At 38.6% G+C, this 7848-nt stretch overlaps 1 long non-coding RNA gene across 1 annotated transcript; it reads right to left on the bottom strand.

Moving 5' to 3' along the window:
- Positions 1-475: 475 nt before the first annotated feature.
- Positions 476-1861, bottom strand: LOC145018141 (uncharacterized). Its single transcript, XR_013666839.1, has 2 exons — positions 1588-1861; positions 476-638 (listed from the first exon to the last, which is right to left on the bottom strand). It is a non-coding gene; the product is annotated as an uncharacterized LOC145018141 (long non-coding RNA).
- Between the last annotated feature and the right edge of the window lie 5987 nt (positions 1862-7848).

The raw sequence follows: 7848 nt of genomic DNA, 5'->3' as shown, positions 1-7848 counted from the left end.
ACCAAAATACACCTATAGTATTTTTAAATTTATTGTTAGGTTCTATTGTTCTCTTTGTGGTAGGGTTGGTAAGGTTTTAGCATTGTTGCAACCACACACTTAAACTTAGGCACATGCTAGTCAACTCTCGGATAATATAGGCGATCAGGCTATATCTTCCCAGTTTTGACCATATGTCTCTAAGCCCACTTGTGTTGTCCAACAATCGTAATTCTTTTGTATTGTCCTAGTGACACTGATTTTAGTATGAATGCAGCACGTATACCTACTTAAATATTTTACTATTTAAAGTATAGACTCTTGGTCAGAGTATTTTTAATCCCTTATGTATTTATAGTTAGTATATCTTTTATGGGTTGATATACTTAATTCACTATAAACAATGCTCTGATACCAATCTGTCACACCCCCAAACCAGAACGGCGGAAACGTTCGGGGGCGGAGGACGTCATGTTCGATATCATAACAGTTCATAGAAAGGAAAGTACACACCACCATATATAATAAGTTGCTAAATGTTTACATAGTTGTATTCATTACATGTTAAAAATAAAGGTACATAAACTTCAATTAGAATGAAGTAATTAATGCCAGCGCGTTAATCCCAAAAGTTGAATCCCAACCTGCTTAGCGATTTCCTGAGAATACAAGTTATTTCAAAGAAAAAGTGTCAACAATTAAGTTGGTGAGTCCATAAGTTGTTTAGAAAAATTGGATGCCATTCCAAAATAGGTGTATGTTTTCCAGTAAACGTAGTGCTTCAACATGTAAAGAGTTGTGATTTGTGGTGTTGAAAATGAATGCATTAGTTCCAGAAAATCCCATATATGTTTATAAGTTGTAAATGATTGCACCGGAAAAATCCCTTCTTTTCCTATTTTGTTTGTATGCAGGAAACACTTTTATTTTTCCTCGCACATAATACCAGTCTCTAAGACCGAAAATTGTAAGAAACCACGTTTCTCGTAAATGTGTCATAGTTTTATATATAATAAAACTACGTGAAGATCGAACCGGTTGGATGAAGAATAGTTTTAATAACCACTCGTTCATCATAACTTAATATCATAATAATTGTATATCCGATGAGTTTTTATAACCATACTAAACATAATATGCCTGTAACGACGTTCTTCAGGCGTCGCATTGCTATGACAACTGTCACCCCAAAAGACGGACTGTAGCTAACAGTCAGGGTGCGGGATCATGACTTCCCGTATAGATCTATACACATTTGACACGTTCTCGTCGCGGGAGATTCTGGTTATAAACAGGCCTTACTGCAGTACTTTCTAATAAAGAAAAGTAAAGTTGGAAGATGTGCGCGCCTCATGGATTCTCAATTTAGTATATATTAACATGATAGTTTTGTATGCAAAGTTTAACCTTTCACACAATGATTTGATAAACCGAAATCATAAGTTTTTAGAATGTATAAAATGTTTTAACAACGAAGATCATTATACTCCTCGTATAAGTCTAATGCACGATAATAACCGTATGTTTACTTGTATTCCCCCCCCTAAAAGAGTTGTAAAAGTATTTAAAGATGTATTTAAAGTGTGTTAAAAAGGGGTATGAACTCACTTGACAACTTGAAGATAGCGAGATGGAAAAACGGTAGAGTTTCGTCTCGGGAAATGGATTTTTCCTCGGAAATCTCGGGATTTCTCGGGAGAAAATCGACCTTCAGATCTTGCACGAAGTGACCAGGGCTTCGTGGTAGTACGAGCACGGAAAATGAGGAAATACGCAAGAAAAATGAGAGAGAATGAGCCCCCTTTTCGGAAGCCTTCGCATGCCCTTTTATAGGGAGGCTGGTCAGCCTTGGTACGCGAGTCTGATGGGACGGGTTCCTGGGTTCGCGGGTCGGATGGGACGTGTCGCTGGCACGCGGGTCGGATGGGACGTGTCGCTGGCACGCGGGTCGGATGGGACGTGTCCCTGGGTTCGTGCACTTCGCATTTTCATTCTTACACCCTTCGCATCCCTTCGCATTTATCACCTTCGCATTTATCACCTTCGCATTTATCTCTTTAGAATTTCTACAATTTCATCATTTATGACTCCCATTTGCGAAGTTGAGTATTGATTTCCAAAAATGCGAAACTTCAGGGACAATATTTGAAATCTTATGTTTTCTTCCCCAATTCGCATTCTACTGTGAAATACTTCGCATCTTCATTCTTACACCCTTCGCATCCCTTCGCATTTATCACTTTCGCATTTATCACCTTCGCATTTATCACTTCGCATTTATCTCTTTAGAATTTCTACAATTTCATCATTTATGACTCCCATTTGCGAAGTTGAGTATTGATTTCCAAAAATGCGAAACTTCAGGGACAATATTTGAAATCTTCTGTTTTCTTCCCCAATTCGCATTCTACTGTGAAATACTTCGCATCTTCATTCTTACACCCTTCGCATCCCTTCGCATTTATCACTTTCGCATTTATCACCTTCGCATTTATCACCTTCGCATTTATCTCTTTAGAATTTCTACAATTTCATCATTTATGACTCCCATTTGCGAATATTAACCCAATTGACTTCAAATGATGTCCGACTTGAGCGTTCTTTTCATGTATGGTTACGGTTTGACGATATCTATGACTTTCATTTAGACACCTAAGGTCAAAAAGTGTTTTGTTGAAACTTTGCGTTTTTACGTAACTTCGTATTGCCGGTTTTTGTCGGGAAACTTAGAATGGTCATAACTTCTTCGTTATAACTCGGATTTTAGTGTTCTTTATATGTATGAAAACCTTGTTACAATATCTACCACTTAGTATACTTAATTATGGTTTTATAAAATTTTAAATTTTGACCTAATTTTTGCTGTTGTTACATCACATGATTGAGAACATGAAACTTCAGTGACCGGAATGTTTTCAGAACTCATTGTTTCTCTACACTTGAAAGCATCAAGTTCTTGAATTACATCAGCAAGACTAAGATGATTGAGATCTTTTGTCTTTTTGATGATAGCCACGTTTATATCCCACGATTTTGGAAGTGAATTCAATAGCTTTTTGTTTATCTCAGATTTGGACAAGAAGATCCCAATTATATTCATCTCAGTAGTGAGTGTAGTAAATTGTTACAACTGAGTTTCGAGGATTTCTCCAGGGATATAATCGAACATGTTGAAATTTTGTCTTAACATCTCTTGACGACTCTCTTTCATGTTTTCAATTTCCTCGTAAACTTCAAAAACTATTATAAGAACAACTAGAAGTCAAACTTACATTTAAAAATGCCCTTTGACTATAAACCTTAAAAGTCAAATTAAAAAAGTCAAACTTAAAAGTCAAACCGAAAAAGCTAAATTTGAAAATTTTAAAGTTAAACGAAAAAGTCAAAGTTTAAAGTCAAAGGTCAAACTTTAAAAGTCAAAATCAAAATTTTAAGTAAAAAGTCAAAAATAAAAATTAAAAATTTAAAAACTAAAATTTTGGTTGAAAATGGAGCTTAAAAATAAAAGAAATTGATTTTTGGGCAAAAAGTGTAAAATTTGCGAAACTTGGAAGTGGCAAGGAGTGGTTAAGTTTAAAATTTCGGAATTAAGTGCCAAAAGATTGGTTGGTGGAGTTGGCAAGGCGCGCAGACTTAGGAAGTAATGGTCGTGGGTTCGATTCTCCGCAATCCCCTAATCCTCTTATATTTTTAATGCGAGGCTGCTGCGATGCGAGAAGCGAGGCCGAGGATCCGAGGCGCAAGCCGATGCGAGATGGTAGTCCGAAGTCCGAAGTCCGAAGGCGAGGGCCTGTTGCGAGTATGCTGAACGAGGCGATGTGCTGATGCGAAGGTTGGCTTGCTGCTGAGAAGTGTATAAAATTTAAACAATCAAAGAGTTTAACAAAATCGCTTGCAGGTCAACTGGTTAAGGCGCATGGTTTCAAGTGTTGGAGGTCTCGAGTTCCAAACTTGGCTCCTCATAACAACGTCAAGGACATTTATTTTACACTTTTCGCTCCAAAACTCGTTTTTAGGAAAAACGCGAAGAACAAACCCCCCTTAATTTTGCGAGATCTATCCAAAGACGCAAAAATCTCTTCAAAATAAGATCAAATCAACTCCAGATCTGAAAAAAATTGATTGATACAACGAAGATCTGATACCAATTGTAAGTCCCCAATAATGCTTGTGTATCAATCAGATCCGTTTGATGGTGCAGAATCCCAATCAAACAGATGATGTCAGATCAAATAGAAGAGAATGAGAAGAAAAATAATATGAATCTTGTATGATATGATTAGAATGAAGATCCGGATACAAGATTCACACACTCTTTTTTTTTCTCTCTCTAGAACACCTTCAAATGCATACACTTAAGCTCCTTGGTGTTCATCTCTCTTTTCCTCACACCCCTCACCCCTATATATACACACGAGAAACATGGGCCTTTAAATGGGTTTACGGTCATAAACGTGTTTACGGCCGTAAACTCTGTTTACGGTCGTAAACACACTTCCTGACCATAAACTCATAAAATATTACATAAAATACAATTTCCTAGAAAAGCAAAGTATAAACCAAAATATTAACCCAACAAGGATTCTTGGCGAATTGTAAATCGTTGTTGAGGAGTATTTTGGTGTTCCGAAGCGCTTAAGGATATTTTTCCACATGAATTTAATCATGCTTCGGCCGTTTATAGATGCTAGTGGTTCTGCCTCTATCCACTTTGTGAAGTATTCGACTGCTACTACCAAGAATTTGACTTTCCCTGGGGCTTGTGGGAAAGGTCCCATGATGTCAATGCCCTATTTGTTTAAAGGCCAAGGACTAGACATGCTTTCTAGTGGTGTTGAAACGAGGTTCTATATCGACACAAATGTTTGGAATTCTTTGTAGCGTCTTGTGATTTCCATGCATCTTTGTATATGTATGGCCGGTAAATCCAGAGGCAAAAAATCTTCCCGACCAGTTGTAAAAATGAGTAAAAGTTTACCTTTTCGGCCTAATTGTACAAAAATTAACATTTTTGACCCAAATGTATAAAAGTTTACCTTTTTGGCCCAAATACATAGAAACATGCCTTTTTTTACCCAATTTTAGTGAAATTGACATTTTTGGCCCAATTGTATGAAGATTTATGTTATCGGCCCAAAAGCATAGATTTTTACCCCTTTTGGCCCAAGTTTGATAAAATTATCATTTTCAGCCCCTATACCCGAAAAATAACATTTTTGTCTCAATTTTGTTTAAAATGACACTTAAATCCACAAAAGTCCAAAAATTTACAAACTTAGCCCATGAAACCGTGAAGGCCCAATGCGAGGCCCGTTTTTGAAAATTTACACTTTTAGACCTTTTAAAATCATGAATATCATAAAGATCCATATGTATTTAAATAATCCCTTTTTGGTCCTTTCAAAAACTGTGAGTTACACAATAACTTCACTTTTTGATTATTTTGTCAAATTTGTCCTTCTTATGCGATTTTTGTTAGTTTCAAATAACCATGATATGTTTTAATCCTTTTCTTTTCATAATATGTTGTATCAAGTGTTATGCTCTACAAATATCATCATATTTTAGCATATTTTCGAGTTTATGAAGTTTACAATACATAATCACAACATACATCATGAAAAACACACATAATCATGGATATACGCATAGATCTACACAAAAAACTTGTATTCTCCCCCAAAACATAGTAAAAACCAAAAATAGGGGGTATGAACTCACTTTGGTGTGTTGGATTCAGTTTTGAAGAAGAGTTTGGAGGAGATTTCAACCTAGATGCTTCCTTAATATGAGTTTTCAAGCTTAGGAAGTTCTAAGGTCATAAATCACGAAATGGAGTGTTAAGATAAGTAAGTTTAACATAAACATGAAGTTAAACCTCTTGGATGGAAGTAGCTTACCAAAATGAGTGGATTTTTGGATGAAGTGCTCTTGAACTCACACACTAGCACACACAAATTTTGAAGAGAGAAGGGAAGGATTTTTTTTAAAGTTCTTAGAGGGATAAGAGAGGAATATGTTTCAAGTTGAAGTGAAAATAGTGGTGGGGAGTGGCTCTCGGTCGTAAGTAGAGAGAGGAAAGGGAGATGATTTAATTGGTTAATACATGTAGGTTTACTCCTAGAGATGTGTGGGTTATTTTCTTGGAAATCCATTAAACAATAATTAGGTGGCAACACCCTAATTATCCTCTTATTTTTCCCTTTTTTATATATGAAACTGATAATGAGAGGGGAGGAAGAGTGTAACAGCCCGGATCCCCAGGTATCTTCATTTTCTTATATATTTTGGCATTCTGTGAAGGGACTCGACGAGTTGGTGGTTGAACTCGTCGAGTCGGGTCGCGGTTTTTAACGGGGGTTCGCGTCCGGACTCGGCGAGTCCAAGGGATGGACTCGACGAGTCCGTGCTGTTTAATGAAACCCTAATTCCCCGACCCTAAGCTCTATTTAAAGGACCTTATGGCCCTCATATGCGGCCACCTTGAACCCTAAGAGCCTCCATACGTCTGTAAGCCCTTGTGTGTGTGTTTGAAGGCCTTTTGTTCTTCATTTTGTGTGTTAGTGCAAGGAAAGGAGGGAGAGGAGCAAGCTTGAAGTGTTGGGGAGCTTAGATCTGTTGCTATTTCACCAAGGGGGTCTTCTTGAGGTAACTTTCTAAGCCGATCTTCGTGTTTTGTGTTGATGGGCCAAATCTAGGGTTTCTTCTTGCCTTTCTTGGCTTGAATAAGAAGTATGAGAGGTCCCATGGAGACATGGAACCTAGATCTGGACTTTAGCAGGTCCAGGAGACCCCTTATGACAAGCTTTATGCCCATCCTTTTGAGTTAGAAGCTATACTTGCCATATTGAAGGTTGTTTCTTCAAAATAAGCCTTGTATGCATTGCATGGCAACCAAGACTGAGACTTTACGTGACAAATAAGCTTGGGAAGGCCAGATCTATGTATTTATGGAACGGATCTGACCGCAAAAGCCAGTTTTAGCTGGTGCATGGCATGGACTCGCCGAGTCTGAAGAACAGACTCGACGAGTCACTTGAAGGTTGTCCTTGAGACCATCTTGTGTGTAGACTGGACCGAGTAGTGGGCGACTCAGTGAGTCGCAGAGAGTTGGAAAGGTTTTGACAGGTGGACCGAGTCAGGATGGGACTCGCCGAGTTGGCCTTCGACTCGGCGAGTTGAGTCGCAGTGGCCCTGTGAGTCAGGCCCAGGTGGAACTCGTCGAGTCAGGGGAGTACTCGACGAGTCAAAGGGAAAATTTTGAGAGTTGGTAAAAACGCGTAGACTCGCCGAGTCACCATTGTGCACTCGCCGAGTCTAGTCCAAATTAACTAAAGACTGTTGACCGGGTCAACCGGTGTTGACTTGATTGGAATGGTCCACCTTAGTGGTACAAGTAATATTTATAGATTTATATATCGTAGGAGGATTGCAGCTCGAGGGTTCGAGCCTGAGTGATTCCAGGATTTACGGTTAGCAACTTATCGAGGCATACGAGGTGAGTCTTCTCACTATACTGTACCCGGAAGGGTTTTGACTATGTGACCGGAAGGTCGATTATGATATGGAATATATGCTTTATGTGTGTTAAGTTATTTGCTATATGTGACATGTATGATATGTTTGATATGGGCCGGAAGGCGTGGTCATATGGACTGTAAAGGTTGATGTGGGTAGGACTGGAAGGTTTACCCAGTCGGGACGGAAGTCCCCTGAAATACATGGACCGGAAGGTCAAGGCCTGGAAAGGCGTATGTGCGTATGTTGCATTTTGGGAACTCACTAAGCTTTATGCTTACAGTTGTTGCTTATGTGTTTCAGGTACGAGTGAGGACCGTGGGAAGGCGCCAGCGTGATCATACACACACT

Source organism: Lactuca saligna, chromosome 9 (assembly GCF_052625555.1).
Source record: "Lactuca saligna cultivar CGN05327 chromosome 9, ASM5262555v1, whole genome shotgun sequence".
NCBI classification, from domain to species: domain Eukaryota; kingdom Viridiplantae; phylum Streptophyta; class Magnoliopsida; order Asterales; family Asteraceae; genus Lactuca; species Lactuca saligna.
The sequence above is the reverse complement of the archived record's forward strand: the minus strand, read 5'-3'. Positions and strand labels throughout refer to the sequence as shown.